The sequence below is a fragment of the Calliphora vicina genome, chromosome 4 (assembly GCF_958450345.1).
Source record: "Calliphora vicina chromosome 4, idCalVici1.1, whole genome shotgun sequence".
NCBI lineage: Eukaryota > Metazoa > Arthropoda > Insecta > Diptera > Calliphoridae > Calliphora > Calliphora vicina.
Genome location: NC_088783.1, coordinates 113764501 through 113788388, shown reverse-complemented (window position 1 = coordinate 113788388; position 23888 = coordinate 113764501). Strand labels below are relative to the sequence as shown.

The 23888-nt window shown below is 22.7% G+C and overlaps 1 protein-coding gene across 1 annotated transcript in view; it reads left to right on the top strand.

The window, feature by feature from the left end:
• LOC135957084 (uncharacterized) overlaps positions 1–23888 on the top strand; it is a 149113-nt gene that overhangs the window by 58296 nt on the left and 66929 nt on the right. Inside the window, exon 4 of the mRNA XM_065507749.1 lies at positions 600–638. The gene's annotated coding sequence lies outside the window, so the exon portion shown is untranslated. The remainder of the gene's footprint in view (positions 1–599; positions 639–23888) is intronic.

Here is a 23888-nt window from a genome sequence, read left to right as displayed (position 1 = left end):
AAATCTTTTGTTGTTTTTAATCTTTTCTTATTCATTGCAATTCACCTGTCATCCACTTCCCTGTGTCTTCCTCCAAAAACTCGTTTCAGCTGTCACATTAGCTTTTTAAGCGTTTTTTTTTTTTTTTTTTTTGTTAAATATTTCAAGCATTTTAATTTGTTTACTTATATTGTAATAATTTATAATAATTCACCTTGAAATATCGGATTACTCTAATAATCTGTTTATTAACAGAAACACAAAAACATATTTTACATTGTTTAGCTGTTCGTTTATATTTTTCCACAATTTGACACATCAAATTAATATTCGAAACAAGAAATTTCACATTTTTTTTTTCGATAATAAAAAAAGTGTTTTTTTTTATATTGTATAATTGCCAGCCATACAAAATTGAATAACAAGTGCCATAATAATAAAGGTTTTACAATAAACTGTTTGAGAAATTACTTTATTTTTTAATATTTTTGGAACGTAAATATGTTAAAACTTTAAAGTCTGCTTGTGAATTTTAATTAAAATAAGGATTTAAAAAAAAACAAACACACATTTTTTTATGAGATTTATTAATTTATAGTAATTTTTTTTATATTTTTCAGATAAAATTTTATGGCTGATCTTTAAACTGGCTTTAAGAGGTGAGTTCATTTATATTTTTAATGATTTGATAATCGATTACTTTACTAAAAATAAACGGTTACCGATTACTTTTTTTAAAATATTGCATAAATTAAAAATTGTTTATTAAATTTGATATTAGCATTCTTAAAATATATTTTTGCAAATGTTAATTTAAATTTTGGATCATTATTCGATTACCCGACTAAAAGTAATCGATTACTTTTTTCTGGAAATTTCTAAAAATCATTGTTATTGAACAGCAAATTATTTAAATTAAATTTTTTCATTAAATTTCAAACGGTTACTTAATTAAACTTACACGGTTACCGATTACTTTTTTGAAATAATGCATAAATTGAAATTTTTTGTTTTAATTTCATATTAAGATGTTTAAAATAGATTTTTCCAACTTTTATTTGTCACTTATGGGCATTATTCGATTACCCGATTAAAAGTAATCGATTACTTTTTTTCTGAAATTTTCTTAAAAGTATTGTTTTCATGAAACAAATTATTTAAGTTAAATTTTATCATAAAATGTTTAATGGTTACTCGATTAAAATTATTCGGTTACCGATTACTTTTTTGAAATGATGCATAAATTGAAATTTTTTGTTAAAATTTTATATAACCATGCCTAAAATAAATTTTTTCAACTTTTATTTGTGAGTTAGAGGCATTATTTGGTTACTCGATTAAAAGTAACCGGTTACTTTTTTCTGAAAATTTTGTGAAATTATTTTTTTTTTAAAGGAAAGTTTTTAAATTAAATTTTATCATAAAATCTAAAATGGTTACTCGATTAAAATTATTCCGGTTACCGATTACTTTTTTGAAATAATGCATAAATTGAAATTTTTTGTTTAAATTTCATATTAGCATGCTTAAAATATTTTTTTTCAGCTTTTATTTGTGAGTTAGGGGCATTATTTGGTTACTCGATTAAAAGTAATCGATTACTTTTTTTCTGAAATTTTCTTAAAAGTATTGTTTTCATGAAACAAATTATTTAAGTTAAATTTTATCATAAAATGTTTAATGGTTACTCGATTAAAATTATTCGGTTACCGATTACTTTTTTGAAAAAATGCATAAATTGAAATTTTTTGTTTAAATTTCTTATTAGCATGCTTAAAATAGATTTTTTCAACTTTTATTTGGGAGTTTTGGGCTTCATTCGATTACCCGATTAAAAGTAACCGGTTACTTTTTTCTGAAAATTTTGCGAAATTATTATTTTTTAAAAGGAAATAATTTAAATTAAATTTAATCATAAAATATAAAATGGTTACTCGATTAAAATTATTCCGGTTACCGATTACTTTTTTTAGATATTGCATAAATTACAGTTTATTATTTAAATTTCATATTAGCTGCTTATAATAGATTTTTTCAAATTTTATTTGTCAGTTATGGGCATTTTTCGGTTACTCGATTAAAAGTAACCGTTTACATATTTCGGAAAATTTCTTAAAATTATTGTTTCTGAAAAGAAAATTATTTAAATTAAATTTTATCATTAAATTTGAAATGGTTACTCGATTAAAATTATTCCGGTTACCGATTACTTTTTTGAAATAATGCAATTTTTTGTTTAAATTTCATATGAACATGCTTAAAATAATTTTTCTCAACTTTTATTTGTGAGTTAGGGGCATTATTTGGTTACTCGATTAAAAGTAACCGTTTACATATTTCGAAAAATTTCTTAAAATTATTGTTTCTGAAAAGGAAATTATTTAAATCAAATTTTATTATAAAATCTAAAATGGTTACTCGATTAAAATTATTCCGGTTACCGATTACTTTTTTAAAATAATGTATCAATTGAAATTCTTTGTTTAAATTTCATATAACAATGCTTAAAATAATTTTTTTCAACTTTTATTTGTGAGTTAGGGGCATTATTCGATTACCCGATTAAAAGTAACCGATTACTTTTTATGCAAATTTTGTGAAATTATTGTTTTTTGTAAAGGAAATAATTTAAATCAAATTTTATTATAAAATCTAAAATGGTTACTCGATTAAAATTATTCGGTTACCGATTACTTTTTTTTAAATTATAAATTAATTCAAATTTTTTATAGGAATTAAGTAATAAAATTCCTTAAATAGATTTTCAACTTTGTTTTTAATAATTTTTGTTAATTTTTGGATTATTCGGTTACCCGTTTAAAAGTAACCGTTTAATTTTTTTTGGATTTTTTTTGAAAATTAATAATTTTTAGTAGTAATTATGGCTATAAAATTTAATTATAATGAAATATGTTTGATTTTTTTTATGATTTTGACCCAAAAACTTTTGTTTTGAGTGGAATTTTTTATTGTCAAAAATTTTTGTTTAATATAAAATCATTGATTGTTAAGCCACAAAGAAAATAAAAAAACACTTTCTTTGAATTAAAGTCAATTGAAGCTGAGCTTTTTCTTTATTTAAACAATTTCCTGGTGGTTTTTATGCGTTTTTAGTCGTACTTATTTGGTCAGTTAATAATGCTAACAACTTGTTTTCCTTGTCCATTTAGTATTTGGTTAGAAACCAAACACTGCATTTCTTTTAAGGCATTATATGAACATGCATTTGAAAATGAAAATTAGGTTTCAGGAAAAGCCTAGAAATGGAAAATTTTAAAATACAATTCCATCATAAATGACATGAAAGCTTTTTAAAAGCTTTTTTTGCTGTAATATTTATGTTTCTACTTTAGTTTTCACCCATTTATGTAAATTTTTCAGGTTTTGTATTTTTCGATGCTAAACTTCCGCATTGAAAAGTTATTTTTGGTTTAAGCAACTTTTTCCTTAAAAGCCAAAGTCATGCAATAATTGCACAAAAATTTTCTTTTAAATTAAAAATTTTATTTATGGCTGAAAATGCTGGAAATTAAAGCATAAACCTGTTACCAAACTTTAAAGGCTTCATCATCAACATCTTCCTCACTGACTTAAGGTCATTGTGAAAATAATATTTATACATTTCTTTAACATTTTCTTTTCTCCCTACTTTTTATACCGACCGGTTTTACAAAGTTTTTCTTTTCTTTTGGAATTTCTTTTTGATCTTTTGAGTTTTTTTTTGTTTTATTTCTTTCTCTAGATTATGAAAGAGAAATAAATAATATGAGAAAAACATGTTTTTATTGGCTTTTTAAAATGCTTCCTGATCGTACGACAACATCATCTTCAGCTGCAAAAGATGAAGATGACAATGATCGTCTTTAACACTTGTTAACAAGGAAAAAGTGTTGTGTTTTTTTTTATTTTTTATTTTACTTCATTTAGCTAATAATTTCTCATTAATATTGGCTGTCGTTTTGCCATTATATTTTGAAAATATTGTTGGAAAAAAATTAAAAGCAGATTACACAAACCGGAAAGATTATGATATAATTTACTACTATGTATTAAATAATAATAAAAAATGTTAAAGAAAGATGTTTAAAATAAGATTATTTTCAAGTTATTGCAATGAAAATGTTAAATTTCTTAACAAATTAAAGACCAATCTGTCCGATTAAAAAAAACCGATTAATTTTTTCTGAAATTTTTTGGAAGTAGCAATTAGTTTAATTTACATTTTATCATAAAATATAAAACGGTTACTCGATTAAAATTATTCGGTTACTTTTTAATCGATTAATTTTTTTTTTCTAAAAATTTTGCGAAATTATTGTTTTTACAAAAGAAATTGTTTGAGTTACTTTTTATCATTAAATTTCAAATGGTTACTCGTTTAAAATTATTCGATTACCGATTACTTTTTTTAAATGTTAAATAAATTTACATTTTCTCTATAAATTTAGTGTTTAAACTCTTATAATAGATTTTTTCACATGTTATTTATAATATTCGTGCATTATTTGGTTAACCGATTAAAAGTAACCGATTAATTTTTTCTGAAATTTTTGCAAAAGTATTATTTTTAAAGTAAGAATTTGTTTAAGTTACATTTTTTCATTAAATTTAAGACCTTTACCCGATTAAAATTATTCGGTTACCGATTACTTTTTTAATCGATTAATATTTTTTTCTGAAAATTTTTGTTTTTAAAAAAGAAATAGTTTCGGTTACATTTTAATAGTAATTTTAAAACGGTTACTCGATTAAAATTATTCGATTACCGATTACTTTTTTTTAAATGTTAAATAAATTTACATTTTCTCTATACATTTAGTGTTTAAACTCTTATAATAGATTTTTCACTAGTTATTTATAATATTCGTGCATTATTTGTTTACCCGATTAAAAGTAACCGATTAATTTTTTCGGAAATTTTTGCAAAATTATTATTTTTAAAATAAGAATTTGTTTAAGTTACATTTTATCATAAAATTTAGAATGGTTACCCGATTAAAATTATTCGGTTACCGATTACTTTCTTAATCGATTAATATGTTTTTCTGAAAATTTTTGTTTTTAAAAAAGAAATAGTTTCAGTTACATTTGAACATTAATTTTAAAACGGTTACTCTATTAAAATTATTCGGTTACCGATTACTTTTTTTAAATGTTAAATAAATTTACATTTTCTCTATAAATTTAATGTTTAAACTCTTATAATAAATTTGTTCACTTGTTATTTATAATATTCGTGCATTATTTGGTTACCCGATTAAAAATAACCGATTAATTTTTTCTAAAATTTTTCCAAAATTATTATTTTTAAAGTAAGAATTTGTTTAACTTACATTTTTTCATTAAATTGAAGACGGTTACCCGATTAAAATTATTCGGTTACCGATTACTTTTTAATCGATTAATATTTTTTTCTGAAAATTTTTGTTTTTAAAAAAGAAATATTTTCAGTTACATTTTAACATTAATTTTAAAACGGTTACTCGATTAAAATTATTCGGTTACCGATTACTTCATTTTAAATGTTAAATAAATTTACATTTTCTCTATAAATTTAGTATTTAAACTCTTATAATAGATTTTTTCACTTGTTATTTATAATATTCGTGCATTATTTGGTTACCCGATTAAAAGTAACCGATTAATTTTTTCTGAAATTTTTGCAAAATTATTATTTTTAAAGTAAGAATTTGTTTAAGTTAAATTTTATCTTAAAATTTAAAACGTTTACCCGATTAAAATTATTCGGTTACCGATTACTTTGTTAATCGATTAATATTTTTTTCTGAAAATTTTTGTTTTTAAAAAAGCAATAGTTTCAGTTACATTTTAATATTAATTTTAAAACGGTTACTCGATTGAAATTGTTCGGTTACCGATTACTTTATTAATCGATTAATATTTTTTTCTGAAAATGTTTGTTTTTAAAAAAGAAATAGTTTCAGTTACATTTTAACATTAATTTTAAAACGGTTACTCGATTCAAATTATTCGGTTACCGATTACTTTTTTTAAATGTTTAATAAATTTACAATTTTTCTATAAATTTAGTGTTTAAACTCTTATAATATAGTTTTTCACTTGTTATTTATAATATTCGTGCATTATTTGTTTACCCGATTAAAAGTAACCGATTAATTTTTTCTGAAATTTTTGCAAAATTATTATTTTTAAAGTAAGAATTTGTTTAAATTACATTTTATCATAAAATTTAAAACGGTTACCCGATTAAAATTATTCGGTTACCGATTACTTTTTAATCGATTAATTTTTTTTTCTGAAAATTTTTGTTTTTAAAAAAGAAATAGTTTGAGTTAATTTTTATCATTAAATTTCAAACGGTTACTCGATTAAAATTATTTGGTTACCGATTACTTATTTTTAAATATTAAATAAATTTACATTTTCTCTATAAATTTAGTGTTTAAACTCTTATAATAGATTTTTTCACATGTTATTTATAATTATCGTCCATTATTTGGTTACCCGATTAAAAGTAACCGATTAATTTTTTCTGAAATTTTTGCAAAATTATTATTTTTAAAGTAAGAATTTGTTTAAATTACATTTTATCATAAAATTAAAAACGGTTACCCGATTAAAATTAATCGGTTACCGATTACTTTTTAATCGATTAATTTTTTTTCGGAAATTTTTGCAAAATTATTATTTTTAAAGTAAGAATTTGTTTAAGTTAAATTTTATCATAAAATTTAAAACGGTTACCCGATTAAAATTATTCGGTTACCGATTACTTTTTAATCGATTAGTTTTTTTTTCTGAAAATTTTTGCAAAATTATTATTTTTAAGGTAAGAATTTGTTTAAATTACATTTTATCATAAAATATAAAACGGTTACTCGATTAAAATTATTCGGTTACCGATTACTTTTTAATCGATTAATTTTTTTTTTCTGAAAATTTTTGTTTTTAAAAAAGAAATAGTTTCAGTTACATTTTAACATTAATTTTAAAACGGTTACTCGATTAAAATTATGCGATTACCGATTACTTTTTTTAAATGTTAAATAAATTTACATTTTTTCTATAAATTTACTGTTTAAACTCTTATAATAGATTTTTTCACTTGTTATTTATAATATTCGTGCATTATTTGGTTACCCAATTAAAAGTAACCGATTAATTTTTTCAAAAATTCTGGGAAAATTATTATTTTTAAAGTAAGAATTTGTTTAAGTTACATTTTATCATAAAATTTAAAACGGTTATCCGATTAAAATTATTCGGTTACCGATTACTTTTTAAACGATTAATATTTTTCTTCTGAAAATTTTTGTTTTTAAAAAAGAAATAGTTTTAGTTACATTTTAACATTGATTTTAAAACGGTTACCCGATTAAAATTATTCGGTTACCGATTACTTTTTAATCGATTAATTTTTTTTTTCTGAAAATTTTGTGAAATTATTGTTTTTAGAAAGGAATTACTATTTATCATTAAATTTAAAATGGTTACTCGATTAAAATTATTCGGTTACCGATTACATATTTTTAATTTCAAATAAATGTAAATTTTTCCTTGAAATTTAGATAAAAAAAGCTTTTTGTCTAATAAATTTCATTAAATTTCTGCTTCATTTGTATCTGAAATTTAATGTTTCCATGTTTACAACTTTAAATTACTTTTTGTTGTGTTTGATTGTTTATTTCTCTAGCCAATTTAAATGTAATTAAGTAATTATTTATAAATTAACAATAAAAATTATGTAAATTGAATGCTAACCGTTTTTTTTGTATATAGCTACTTTTTTCAAAAAGGTGTAAATCTAATATTTCTTTTTTTATCCCAATAACTTAATGAACATTAATTAATGCTAGATAATTATGTTTCCAATAATGATAATGATATGAACTCTTTTATTAACGCTGACTCTTTCTAACTAAAGTCCATTAGCATAAAGTCTTATTAATGATTTATACCGCAAACCACATTATAAACTAAAAGTTAATACAAACTATGAAGTAAAAACAAGATAAAACTCTTAGATTGATGGAGCTAAACAGATACGATATGAGTACTCGTATGTGGAGTACTCGCATGACCCTGTGGCAATAAACTGCTACTGCATACAACTACTTCTACTCCACTAACAACTAAATGCTGCCATTACCCAGCTTAAAATCATGCATTTTCTGACGCTGCTTGCTTGATTGGCTCACAGACTGACTGGTTGTCTAGTAGACAGACAACCTCAAAGACTGACGGACTGACTACTGCTGCTAACATCTAGCAAAATATAGAAAAAGAACCGTAAAGTATTTGTTGTGAACCACAAAGTTGCAGTTGAACTGCTGAAGATTGAAATAAATTTACATAAAGCATAAAGAAAAACTTAAACACATTTGAAACGACAGGCGATAAGCGAAAATTTATCAACTTTAGACTTTTCTATAGAAAAGTTAGTGTTAACTAGACTTTTCTATAGAAAAGTTAGTGTTAACTAGACTTTTCTATAGAAAAGTTAGTGTTAACTAGACTTTTCTATAGAAAAGTTAGTGTTAACTAGACTTTTCTATAGAAAAGTTAGTGTTAACTAGACTTTTCTATAGAAAAGTTAGTGTTAACTAGACTTTTCTATAGAAAAGTTAGTGTTAACTAGACTTTTCTATAGAAAAGTTAGTGTTAACTAGACTTTTCTATAGAAAAGTTAGTGTTAACTAGACTTTTCTATAGAAAAGTTAGTGTTAACTAGACTTTTCTATAGAAAAGTTAGTGTTAACTAGACTTTTCTATAGAAAAGTTAGTGTTAACTAGACTTTTCTATAGAAAAGTTAGTGTTAACTAGACTTTTCTATAGAAAAGTTAGTGTTAACTAGACTTTTCTATAGAAAAGTTAGTGTTAACTAGACTTTTCTATAGAAAAGTTAGTGTTAACTAGACTTTTCTATAGAAAAGTTAGTGTTAACTAGACTTTTCTATAGAAAAGTTAGTGTTAACTAGACTTTTCTATAGAAAAGTTAGTGTTAACTAGACTTTTCTATAGAAAAGTTAGTGTTAACTAGACTTTTCTTGAGAAAAGTTAGTGTTAACTAGACTTTTCTTGAGAAAAGTTAGTGTTAACTAGACTTTTCTTGAGAAAAGTTAGTGTTAACTAGACTTTTCTTGAGAAAAGTTAGTGTTAACTAGACTTTTCTATAGAAAGGTTAGTGTAAACTAGCCTTAAACTTGGCTTAAACTAAGATCAAATGTAGGTTTAAGTATAAACATGATTAAAACAGGGTTTAAGTATTTTTATAATGTAAATCGTATTTTGCTTTTGCAATTAAAGAAAAACTTTGCTTAAACTTGGTTTAAACTAGCTTCAATCTTAAGGTAAACTAGTTACCATTTTTGATTATAAATAAGACTTTATCTAATCGAATGTTTAATAAAAAGGAAACGATCTATTTTTATCGATAACTTTCTATTTTTATAGAAAAGTTGTCGATAACTTTCTATTTTTATAGATAAGTTATCGATAACTTTCTATTTTTATAGAAAAGTTATCGATAACTTTCTATTTTTATAGAAAAGTTATCGATAACTTTCTTTTTTTTATAGAAAAGTTATCGATAACTTTCTATTTTTATAGTACAGTTATCGATAACTTTCTATTTTTATAGAAAAGTTATCGATAACTTTCTATTTTTATAGAAAAGTTATCGATAACTTTCTATTTTTATAGAAAAGTTATCGATAACTTTCTATTTTTATAGAAAAGTTATCGATAACTTTCTATTTTTATAGAAAAGTTATCGATAACTTTCTATTTTAATAGAAAAGTTATCGATAACTTTCTATTTTTATAGAAAAGTTATCGATAACTTTCTATTTTTATAGAAAAGTTATCGATAACTTTCTATTTTTATAGAAAAGTTATCGATAACTTTTTATTTTTATAGAAAAGTTATCGATAACTTTCTATTTTTATAGAAAAGTTATCGATAACTTTCTATTTTTATAGAAAAGTTATCGATAACTTTCTATTTTTATAGAAAAGTTATCGATAACTTTCTATTTTTATAGAAAAGTTATCGATAACTTTCTATTTTTATAGAAAAGTTATCGATAACTTTCTATTTTTATAGAAAAGTTATCGATAACTTTCTATTTTTATAGAAAAGTTATCGATAACTTTCTATTTTTATAGAAAAGTTATCGATAACTTTCTATTTTTATAGAAAAGTTATCGATATCATTCTTTTTTTATGGAAAAGTTATCGATAACTTTCTATTTTTATAGAAAAGTTATCGATAACTTTCTATTTTTATAGAAAAGTTATCGATAACTTTCTATTTTTATAGAAAAGTTATCGATAACTTTCTATTTTTATAGAAAAGTTATCGATAACTTTCTATTTTTATAGAAAAGTTATCGATATCATTCTTTTTTTATGGAAAAGTTATCGATAACTTTCTATTTTTATAGAAAAGTTATCGATAACTTTCTATTTTTATAGAAAAGTTATCGATAACTTTCTATTTTTATAGAAAAGTTATCGATAACTTTCTATTTTTATAGAAAAGTTATCGATAACTTTCTATTTTTATAGAAAAGTTATCGATAACTTTCTATTTTTATAGAAAAGTTATCGATAACTTTCTATTTTTATAGAAAAGTTATCGATAACTTTCTATTTTTATAGAAAAGTTATCGATATCATTCTTTTTTTATGGAAAAGTTATCGATAACTTTCTATTTTTATAGAAAAGTTATCGATAACTTTCTATTTTTATAGAAAAGTTATCGATATCATTCTAGTTTTAAAGAAAAGTTATCGATTTCTTAATATTTATATTGAAAAATGATCGATTTCATTTTATTATGATTTTTTTTGGAGACAATTTATCAATTTGTCGACATTATTATTAAAAGTTATCAATGTTTTTACATCTAATGCTGTAATTAATTATATTCTCCAAATTCTGAAGATGTTTTCCATATACAATTTGAATGTCGTTTGCATTTAGTTTATTTATTAAACTGGTTGTTCTTTATGAATTTCAACAAATCAATTTGTTTTTGTTGTTTTAATTAAAAATCGATTTTTAATTTGTTTATTTGTGTAGACTAATAAAAAAAACAAATTTACAAAATAATTGGAAATTTATTCAACAAAAACCGGATCATGTATAATGAATAGCCAGCTTATTTGAGGCAGAGTGTGAGAGAGATAAATTAGACTCAACACGATAGAATCTTAGTTAGTAACCTCAGATCAAGGTCGAAATTTCACAACAAATTAAGAGAAAAAAACAACGTGTTTTTTTTAGATATAATAGAAACTAATTAATTTAAAAAAATAAGCAAATAATAGTAAAAATTTGGCAAAACAATAGAGAGGACAAATTTTCAATTCACAGAGTGATAAGTCAAATAATGCAAATGACTTAACTTCAAATAATTGAAATATTAAAATAATATTGAGAAATTCTTGTCTTTCGTTATGGTTTCTTTAATATTTCTAACCAAACTTGTTATAATTATTTAAAAACGAAACCTGTAAAACGGGGTCAAAGTTCTTTTTCTCACTTTTAGAGTCTTGAGGTTTTGTATATAACCCCGTCACAAATATTCTTAAATCTTAAATATTTCAAATTATTTAACTCTTTTTGTTTGTTTTTTTTATTAATTATACAGTAGATTTCTTAATTATTTGTTAAGCTGAAAATTAATTTGTTTTTTTTTTCTATAACAACAAATCATTTGAAAAGTGCGGCTTCTAATGAGTTGAATGTTACAAAATTGAGTGACTAGTGCTTTAGTTTAGTCTTTATTTTGTCAGAAAATGAAAATATAATAAAATCAAAGACAAAAAAGAAAAAAACAATATAAATCTTTATGGTGTGATCAACATAATTAATCATTTTCGCTTTGTATTACGTTTTGTATTTTGTTAATGCATTTTTTGTATATATTTTTTTGTCTTCTGCTGCCACTTTATGGTTTTTATTTTAACATTGTATCGTAGTGTTGCTTTTTATTATTATTAAAACCAATGTTTGATTTGATCTTAATGACTTGTAGTTTTATAAATAATTTTTTTTTCAATTTTATCTTGATTTTTTTATATAAGATTTTCACCCAAGAGGGGTTGTAAGATGAATAGATTGGTAGCGAAAAGCGTTAATGTGACGCTTTTTTTCTATAGAAAATTTTCCAAATGTGAAATTTTTTTTAGTTAAACCTAAGATTTCTCCGAGTTTAAACCAAGTTTAAGCTAAGTTTTTCACAAAATGAAGTAAAAAAGTCTCAACTACATCATAAAAATACTTAAATTTTATTTAAACTTACAATTATTCATGAAATAAACTTAGTTTAAACCACGTTTAGGTTTATTTTAAAGAAATTTTGATTATAAACAGCTTTTAGTACCTTAGAAATTTGTTATAATTAAGTTTTATTCAAAAATAAAACGTAAACTAGTTAAGCCTGAGATTAATCGTAGTTTAAACCAAGTTTAAGAACAGAATTTTTCATATTGCAATGGGAAACAACGAACTACATCATAAAAGTACTTAAATTTTATTTAAACTTACAATTATTTTTGAAATAAACTTAGTTTAAACCATGTTTAGCTTTATTTTAAAGAAATTTTCACTAAAAACAGCTTTTTCTATCATTGAAATTTGTTACAATTAAGTTTTTTTTGATCCCAGTTTAAATTTTATTTTAATTTTATTTAAACTCACAGCTGGACTTTATATAAACAAAGTTTAAACCATGTTTATTCGTAATTTTAATGTAACTTGAAGAAATTGTACTACACGTACCTTAAAAAATTGATTTAATAAAGTCTTTTTATAAGCTAAAATTACAATTAGTTAAGACTAAGATTAATCCTAGTTTAAACCAAGTTTAAGCAAAGTTTTCTACTTATTGAAATATATAATTCAGCACTTTATCAAAAATGTACTTCAATTTTATCTAAACTTTTAGCAAATTTTGAAATAAACTTAGTTTAAACCATGGTTAGTTTAATTTTACTTATATTTTTACTAAAATAAGCAATTTATCCCTTAAGAATTCAAGTTAATGAAGTTTTAGTTTGAAAGCTAAAATGATAACTAGTTAAACTTATGATTGATAGTAGTTTAAACTAAGTTTAAGCTAAGATTTTTTTTAATTTAAATATAGAAGTACGAATTATACCATAAAAGTGCTTTAATTTTATTTAAACTTGCAGTTGGTCTTAAAATAAACTCAGTTTAACTGAGGTTTAAGTTAATTAAAATAATATTTTAATTAAAATGTGTTATTTATACCTTAGAAATTCAAATTAATGAATTATTTTTTAAAATTTAAAATGTTAAACCTTTCATTGATCCCAGTTTAAACCAAGTTTAAGAAAAAATGTTTAATAATTGTTTTAAAAAAGCACGACCTATATTATAAAAGTACTTTAAGTTTACTTAAACTTAATGTTTAGCTTGGCTTAAACACAGTTTAAGTAACATTTTTAGTTATTTTAGTAAACTTAAATATTGCTTGTTTTAATTGGGGTTTAATACCAGTTTAAACCAAGTTTAAGGAAAGCTTTTGGTTAGTTTGGTAAACTGAAATATTGTTTGTTTTAATTAGAGATTAATATCAGTTTAAACCAAGTTTAAGTACAGTTTCTAGTTATTTTAGTAAACTTTAATATAGTTTGTTTTAGTGACAGATTAATACCAGTTTAAACCAAGTTTAAGGAATGTTTTTGGTTATTTTAGTAAACCTTGTTTATTTTAGTAAACTGAAATCTTCTTTGTTTTAATGAGAGATTAATACCAGTTTAAACCAAGTTTAAGGAAAGTTTTTGGTTAGTTTAGTAACTCTAAATATTGTTTGTTTTAATGAAAGATTAATACCAGTTTAAACCAAGTTTAAGTAAAGTTTCGGGTTATTTTAGTAAATTGAAATATTTTTTGTTTTAAGGAGAGATTAGTAGCAGTTTAAACCAAGTTTGAGGAAAGTTTTTGGTTAGTTTAGTAAACTTAAATATTTTTTGTTTTAATGAGATATTAGTAGCAGTTTAAACCAAGTTTAAGTACCGTTTTAAGCTACCTTCAATTGATCTGAAATAAAGTTTTCACATAAGCATCTAGATTTTATTTAAACTTCGTTTAAATATTAAAATTTGTAGTTATTTTAGTAAACTGAAATATAGTTTGTTTTACTGAGAGATTAATACCAGCTTAAACCAAGTTTAAGGAAAGCTTTTGGTTAGTTTAGTAAGTTTAAATATTGTTTGTTTTAATTGGGGATTAATACCAGTTTAAACCAAGTTTAAGTAAAATTTCGGGATTTTTTTAGTAAATTGAAATATTGTTTGTTTTAATGAGAGGTTAGTAGCAGTTTAAACCAAGTTTAAGTAGCGTTTAAAGCTACTTTCAATTGATATGAAATAAAGTTTTCACATAAGCATATAGATTTTAATTAAACTTTGTTTAAATATCTGTTTATATGGGGAATTTTATTATTATTATTTTTTACATTTTATTTTAACATATTTTCGCTTTATTGTAAATATTTGCGATTTTTTCTTGTTTTTCCTAAAACATCCAAACGAAAATCGTTTAATACGATTGTTTAATTATTTTCAAATTGAATTGAATTGTTTGCAATTCAACTGCAATAATTACCATGTCTGTCGGTCTGTCTGTCTGTCCATTCATCGTTTTAAGTCTATTGTAAATTTGTTTTGTTACCATTTGCTGTGCACCCCATTCAAGGTGAACAACATTTAACCGCTAAACCAAAAAAAAACACACTATTTCGGTGCACTGCAGTCGAATTCTTTAAGTTCAATGATCGATTGAATTCATTAGATAACCCAGCATATAAATATGCTGTGGAGCTGGAACTTTAGGCCGCAGTTGGTGGCGGTGTTGGTAGAGTTGCAGACAAGCTAATGAAGTTATACCCCCTCCATTTGCCAACTAACTATGCTCCCTCCATACCTTCTCGTTATAGATGTTGCGCATGCGCAAATACAACTTTAAAACGTCTAACTGTAGAGTATGTTTTTAAATTGTTATTTGCAACAACAATGTTGGGGCTATGTATTATTGTTGTTGCTGTTTTAATTGTTACGTGAAACAACAACAGCAACGTAAACAATGACAAAATATCTAACGTGACATGTGACAATAAACACTGCTGTATTGCACGTTATTTCTTTAAAGTATTTTGTTTTAATGTTGTTTTCTAGTTGCTGGCTTAAAATTGGTTCAGTATAATAAATTATAAAATTACCAACAAATTATAAAAAATATATAGTAGGTAATATTGTTTAATATTTATAGTTTTTGCCTTATAAACAACCGAACGAACCAACGTCAGTTTGTAAACTTAAAAATGACGTTTGTGTTTCATGTTGCTGGAAATAATAAATTTATATCAATTAACGGATCTTTGTTAATTATTGTGGACTAATTTTGTGTCATTTTGTTGATGCAGGGCAATTATTGTCTTGTTTTTTTAAGATTAATCTGAACGAAATTCTAAAAAAGTTTAAGTTTTTTTCAAATATTCACCTACCTAGATTAATCTTAGTTTAAACCAAGTTTAACTATAATAATTATGTTACAGTTATATAATAATATTAGCTACATCATAAAATAACCCTATTTTTAACTAAACTTGAAAATCCTCAAAAAATAAACCCAGTTTAAATCACGTTTAAATAAAATCTTTACAAAATTTGTATTAAAAATGCTAGTTACAGCACAAAAACTCAATTTCATAACATAATTTTTTAAAAATATGTTAATATCTTCAATTGTTACTAAATTAAACTTAGCTTAAGCCTGGTTTAAACCAAGTTTAACCTAAGTCTTATATGAATTTCTATAGCATATTATTAAATATATTTTAAAAATATTCACATTTTATTTAAACTTAAATTTAAGCCAAAATAAACTTAGTTTAAACCCTGTTTAACTTAATTTTTATGAAATGTTGTGTAATAAAAGCTAGGTTTACCTTAATGAAGTCTTATTTATAAGCTAAACTGATAACTAGAAAAATCTAATTAAGCCTAAGATTAATCCTAGTTTAAACCAAGTTTAAGAAAAGTTCTTCACTACTGAAATTAAAAAAATACAAACTACATCATGAAAGTGCTTAATGAAGTCTTATTTATAAGCTAAACTGATAACTAGAAAAATCTAATTAAGCCTAAGATTAATCCTAGTTTAAACCAAGTTTAAGCAAATTTCTTCACTACTTAAATAAAAAAATACGAACTGCATCATGAAAGTATTTTAATTTAATTTAATTTTGCACATAATCTTAAAATAAACTTCGTTTAAACCAAGTTTAATTTAAACTTAAATTCAAGCCAAAATTAACTTAGTTTAAACCCTAATTATTATAATTCTAATGAAATTTTAGAAAATAAAAGCTAGTTATAGCTTAAAAATTCGATTTAATGAAATCTTATCTGTAAGTTTAACTTAAGTTTAATCCTAGTTTAAACCAGGTTTAAGCAAAAATCTTCACTAATTGAAATAGAAAAGCTAAACTACATCATAAAAGTACTTAAATTTTATTTAAACTTACAGATTATCTTAAGCTAAACTTCGTTTAAAACAAGTTTAACTTACATGTAATAAAAATTTTAACTAAAATTTGCCAATAAAACCTTTAAAGACAAATAAAATATCTGTAAGTTTAATCCTAGTTTAAAATAAGTTTAAGCAAAAATCTTCACTAAAAATAGAAAAGCTAAACTACATCATAAAAGTACTTAAATTTTATTTAAACTTACAGATTATATTAAAGTATACTTCGTTTAAACCAAGTTTAACTTATTGTAATACAATTTTAACTAAAAAAATACCTTTAAATTCAATTTATTAAATTCTTATTTATAAGCTTAAATAATAAATAGTTAAACTTCAGATTTATCCCAGTTTAAACCAAGTTTAAGCACAGTTTTCCACTAATTGCGAACTACATTATAAAAGTCTTTAATTTTTAATTAAGCTTACAATAACTCTTAAAATAAACTTAGTTTAAACTTTGATTAGTTTAATTCTTAAATTTTTTTTAATAAAGTGAGCTTTTTATACCCCGAAAAAACGGCTTATTGAATTCTTTTCTATTAGCTGAAATGATAAAAACTTAAACCTCAGATTGATCTTAGTTTAAACCAAGTTTAAGCAAAATTTTTCAATGATTCCAATAGAAATTCATAAACTACATCATAAAACATCTTAAATTTTATTTAAACTTTAAATGTATCTTCAAATAAACTGAGGTTAAATCAAGTTTAGCTTAAATTTTGAAACAATTTTGACTAAATTGGGCTATTTATACCATACAAATACGATTTAATGCATTATTATTTATAATTTAAATAAACCTTAGATTGATCCCAGTTTAAACCAAGTTTAAGCTAAGTTTTGCACTAAATAAATTATAAAAATTTAAACTACATTAAAAAATGACTTAAATTTTAATTAAACGTAAAATTTAGCTTAAATTAAACTCAGTTTAAACCTTGATTAATTTAATTCTAATGAAATGTAGACTAAAATAAGCTTTTTATACCATAAGTGAAATATTATTTATTATATAGAATGATTACTAGTTAAACCTTAGATTGATTCCAGTTTAAACCAAGTTTAAGCAAACCTGTTCACTAATTCCAATAAAATATCATAAACTACATCACAAAAGTACTTAAATTTTATTTAAACTTAAAATTTATATTGAAACAAACTAAGTTTAAACCAGGTTTAGCCAAATTTTTAATACAATTTTAACTAAATTAAGCTACTTATACCATACAAATTCGATTTAACGCACTATTATTTAGAATTTAAAATTATATTTAGATAAACCTCAAATTGATCCCAGTTTAAACCAAGTTTAAGCTAAGTTTTGCACTAATTAAATTATAAAAATTTAAACTATATTAAAAAATGACTTAAATTTTACTTAAACGTAAAATTTAGCTTAAATTAAACCCAGTTTAAACCGTGATTCCAGTTTAAACCAAGTTTAAGCAAAGTTTTTCAATAATTGTAAAAGAAAAATTGTATTTACATTATAATAGTACTTAAATATTATTTAAACTAAAAGTTTAGCTAGAATTAAACAAAGTTTAAACCATGTTTAATTATATTTAGATAAACCTCAGATTGATTCCAGTTTAAACCAAGTTTAAGCAAAGTTTTGCACTAATTGTAAAAGAAAAATAGTATTTACATTATAAATGTTCTTAAATATTATTTAAACTTAAAGTTTAGCTAGAATTAAACACAGTTTAAACCATGTTTATCTTAATTTTATTGAAATTTTGACTAAAAGTGCTGCATATATCATAGAAATTAGATTTTATGAAGTCTTATTGAATCTAAGAAATCTCTGAATGTTTAACTTTACCTTGATGTTAGTTTAAACCATGTTTAACTGCAGTTTATATAGAAAACCTTGCTTTTATAAATACTGTCTGTAATATAAGTCATGAGGTTTATTTTCCTCAAAGTTCTTTGACCTTAATCCAATTTAAATAACGGTCTAAACACATATCAAAACACCTTAAACGCCCACAAAACCAGCAACATTATTTTCAACATTATTTTTTCCATTCCCATTATTTGCCATTGTTTCTGTAAAAATATAAAATTTCTTTAACTATTTCCACGTTGACAAGTTTATCATGTTGCAAATGATCTTTTCAGCAAAGATCTAGTTTGGGAGTAAAAACAAGCGCTGCACTGCACGAAGAAAAAACTCATTAAAATATAAAAATAATAAATACGAGTATGTGGAATTTAAGGCCTGTGAAAGTCATCTACATTTAATACACATTTTTTTGTTGTAGGTTTTTTCTTGCATTAAATGTTGCCCAAGTGTTTGTGAAAAACGAAAAACAAGTTACATTTTAATGTTGTCTTCCAAATACAGAGAGCAAAGATTCCTTTATAAATGTGTGGCCGTTTGTACAACTAACGGTAGATTAAGTGCAACAACAAAAAAACTAAACTACCTTCATATCATACAGGTTAAATCAGAAATACTTTTAAACTCACACACATTCTTACTTTAAACTCGTAAAAAAAGTGTTGAAATAAAAAAAAGCCACCATCTAGCAATTGAGATTGTTTTACAAAAAAAATAAAAATTCTGTGTGTTCAACTTTTTGCTAAAAATCTATAAAAAACCATAAAAATGTTAAGGTTAAAAAGGAAACGAATACTTTTTCAAAATATATATAGAAGAAATATGAAATTATCATGTAAAACTATAAATAAACTAAGGTTAACTTTAAGTTTAAATAAAATCTCAGTCTTTCTCTTAAGAATTGAATAATCTTTAATTAAAATTACTTCAAAACGTTACTTAAACTTGCTTTAAACTGACTTTAATCTCCGGTTAAACTAAATTGAATTTAATTTTACTTATTAGATTTATTAAAAGCTTTTTATTTACGATATAAATAGCACTTTTTAAATCAAATTTCATATAGAATTTACTTAAACTTGGTTTAAACTAAGTGTATTTCAAGGTTAACTAAAATTTTTAATAAAATCGATTTCTAATAATTCGATAATTGAAAATTTTTTCATATAGAATTTACTTAAACTTTGGTTTAAACTAAGTTTATTTCAAGGTTAACTAAATTTTTTAATAAAATCGAGTATTTCTAATGCAGCTAAAGTTTTTCTATACGCAATAATTGAAAAATTTTTTTAAACTTGGTTTAAACTAAGTTTAGGCTATATTTTAACTCTTAAATATTTCAGAGTTTTAATAAAACTTCAGGAAAGTCAATATTTATCATATTAAAAGAACTTGTGGTCAAAACTTTATTAAAATTAAGCTAAGCTTGGTTTAAACTCGGTTTAATACAAGATAAATTTCAAGTTTAAATAATATTAAAATACTTTTATGATTTAGTTTATATTTTTCTATTTAAATTAAAGAAAAACTTTTCTTAAACTTGGTTTAGACTGGCATACAATTTAGATTTAACATGTTAACGTTTAAAATTATAAATAATACTTCATTTAATTTAATTTTTATGGAATTTCTAGATCCTTTTAGACACAATTTTATTAATATTAATTTAACTAGGTTTAAAGAGAGTTTAAACCAAAACAAAATTTAAGTTTAAATAAAATTAATAAACTTTTAGTATACAGTTTGTATTTTTCTATTTTTATTAGTAAAAGATTTAGCTTAAACTTGGTTTAAACTGCTATCAATCATAAGTTTAACTAGTTACAATTTTGTTTTATAAATATGACTTCTTTAAAATGATATTTAATATTATAACATGTCGGTTTTAGTAAAAATTTCATAGAAATTAAGTTAAACCTAGTTTAAACCAAGATTTTTTAAGATTGACTTAAAGTTTAAATAAAACTGAGGTATATTTATGATATAGTTCTCATTTTGATATAACAATTAAAAAACGATTTTCCTTAAACTTGGTTTAAACAGGGATTAACCTTAGGTTTAGCTAGTTGTGATTTTAGCATTTAAATGAAATTTCATTAAATCAAATACTTAAAATATAAATAGCATATTTTAGCTAAAATTTCATTCAAGTTAAGCTAATTATAGTTTAAACTGAGTTTAATCCAAGCTCAATTTTAAGTTTAAGTAAAATTGATGTATTTTTACGATATAGTTTGTATTTTTCTATTTAAATTAGTATAAAACTTTTCTTAAACTTGGTTTAAACTGGGATTAACCCTAGGTTTAACTAGTTATTATTTTAACATTTAAAAGAAACCTCATTTAATCAAATATTTAAGATATAAATAGCATATTTTAGCTAAAATTTCATTCAAGTTAAGCTAATCATAGTTTAAACTGAGTTTAATCCTAGCTCAATTTTAAGTTTAAGTAAAATTGATGTATTTTTACGATATAGTTTGTATTTTTCTATTTCAATTAGTATACAACTTTTCTTAAACTTGGTTTAAACTGGGATTAACCCTAGGTTTAACTAGTTATTATTTTACCATTTAAAAGAAACCTCATTAAATCAAATACTTCAGGCATAAATAGCTCATTTTAGTTAAAATTTCATAATAATTAAGCTAACTATGGTTTAATCTGAGTTTAATCAAAGACAAATTTCAAGTTTAAATAAAATTTATGTACTTTTATGATGTAGTTTGTATATTTATATTTCAATTAGTATAAAACTTTTCTTAAACTTGGTTTAAACTGGGATTAACCCTAGGTTTAACTAATTATTATTTTAACATTTAAGAGAAACCTCATTAAATCAAATATTTAAGGTATAAATAGCTCAATTTAGTTAAAATTTCATATTAATTAAGCTAACTATGGTTTAATCTGAGTTTAATCCAAGACAAATTTTAAGTTTAAATAAAATTTAAGTATTTTTATGATGTAGTTTGTATTTTACTATTTCAATTAGTATAAAATTTTTCTTAAACTTAGTTTAAACTGGGATTAACCCTAGGTATAACTAATTATTATTTTAACATTTAAAAGAAACCTCATTAAATCAAATAGTTCAGGCATAAATAGCTCATTTCAGTTAAAATTTCATAATAATTAAGCTAAATATGGTTTAAACTGAGTTTAATCCAAGCACAATTTTAAGTTTAAATAAAATTGAAGTATGTTTATGATGTAGTTTGTATTTTTCTATTTCAATTAGTATAAAACTTTTCTTAAACTTGGTTTAAACTGGGATTAACTCTAGGTTTAACTAGTTATTATTTTACAATTTAAAAGAAACCTCATTAAATCAAATACTTTAGGCATAAATAGCTTATTTTCGTTAAAATTTTATTAAAATTAAGCTAACTATGGTTTAAACTCAGTTCAATCCAAGACAAATTTCAAGTTTAAATAAAATTGAAGTACTTTTATAAAGTAGTTTGTATTTTTCTTTATCAATTAAAGAAAAACTTAGCTTAAACTTGGTTTAAACTGGGATCATCCATAGGTTTAGCTAATTGTCATTTCAGCATTTATAAGAAACTTCATTAAATCAAATATTTAAGGTATAAATAGCTCATTTACATTAAAATTTCAGTGAAATTAATCTAACTATGGTTTAAACTAAGTTTAGTCCAAGACAAGTTCCAAGTTTAAATTAAATTTATGTACTTTTATGATGTAGTTTGTATTTTCCTATTTTTATTAAAACAAAATTTAGCTTAAACTTGGTTTAAACTATGGATAATCTTACATTAACCAAGTTTAAGAAAAAAAATATTTTAATTTGTTGAGTTTTCTGTTTACATGTACAAATTCAGGCCAATTTTTAAACGATTATTATATTTTTATCATGTCTAGCTTCTCTTAAATTTATTGCAACACTCACAAATGTAGCTTGCTGCTAAGCTCACTCCTTTCCATCCTATAGAAGGCGTGAAAGTCTTCACATGTTGCAAATAAATACCCAAAATTGTTAAATATTTTTATGGTTTTTGTTGAAATTGTTTTTCTTTTTTTTCTATATGGCCTCTCTAAATGTGTGAAAGACACCAAGCAACCAACACCTTTGAATAGACAATAAAAAAATTGTATTTTGCTAAACAATTGCAAATTCACATGACTGCCAAAAAAAGTAAATAATACGAAAAACTTGCTCTACGACTTCTCAAGGAAGCTCTAAGTTTAGATGTATATGGAGAGATAAATGTATAAAATATTTGTTTAGTTATTTTTATTAGTTTTTTGTCTATTTTTCTCAAATTTTTTTTTTCATTTCTAGCAAATTAATGAAAAAAAAGCAGAAACATATAAACGGCATCTTTTTACAATTCATGTTAAATACAGATGGCAAAAGATGAAATACAAAAAACATTGCAGTAAAATACAAAAAGTGAAACTTATTGTTCAAAACATGCAACAATATTTTGAAAGAAATACGCCAGCAGGTAGGCGCAATCTGGGAGAAGATTTTTTAAATTAGAATTTTTAAATAGTAAAAGAAATTGTTAACAATGTTGAAAATTTTCTAGTTAAACTAAGTTTAATTGAAAGAACAAAAATATTTGAAAAAATATTGTTTATTTTTGCTCAAAAATCTTAATTAAACTCTGTTTAAACTACGATTAACCTCAGTTTTTTCATTAAAACAAAGATAAACTTAGTTTTTATGTTTTAATTCGCATTTTTAGCTCTTTTTAAGTAGGTTTTGCTTACAAATCCAATTAATTTTTGTTAAACCAGGTTTAAACTAAGTTTAATTTTTGTATGTTTTAATATATGTTTAATAATATATTTTAATATTAAAAGCTCTTTTTAGTTAGTTTTTCTTGCGAATCTTTTTTACAAATCCAATTTATTTTTGTTAAACCAGGTTTAAACTAAGTTTAATTTTTTTTTGTTTTATAAACTTTTAACATTAAAAGCTCTTTTTAGTTAGTTTTTCTTACGAATCTTATCTCAACCTCTTTTAAACTAAGATTAACCTAAGTTTATTTTTTAAAACTAGGTTTAAACGTAGGTTAATTATCAGTTTTTAACAAATCTAAAAGTTTTTTCAATAAAGAAACAATTTTTATCTAATGAATGTTAATCCTATTTAAACTTGGCTTAAACCATGTTTAATCTAAGTTTAGCCTGTGAAACTAAGGTTTTTGTAAAATTTTAAGAAATCTGAACATATTTTAATATTATAAGCACTTTTCCAGTAGGTTTTGCTTTAAACCTTAACAAAACTTGGTTTAAACTGAGGTTAATATGCAAGTTTGTGATGAAGTCTAAATGAATCTTACTTGTAATTTAATAAGATCCTTGATTTTTTATATTTTGATTTGTATTAGTTATAAACATTAAGTAAACTTGGTTTAAACCTAGGTTAAACTAGGATTTTTAAATATACAAAATTTTTTTAACAGCATTTTATGAAGTATTAATGATTTTTGATTAAAACTTAATATAATCCTGAGTTAAACTTTGTTTAAACTTAGAT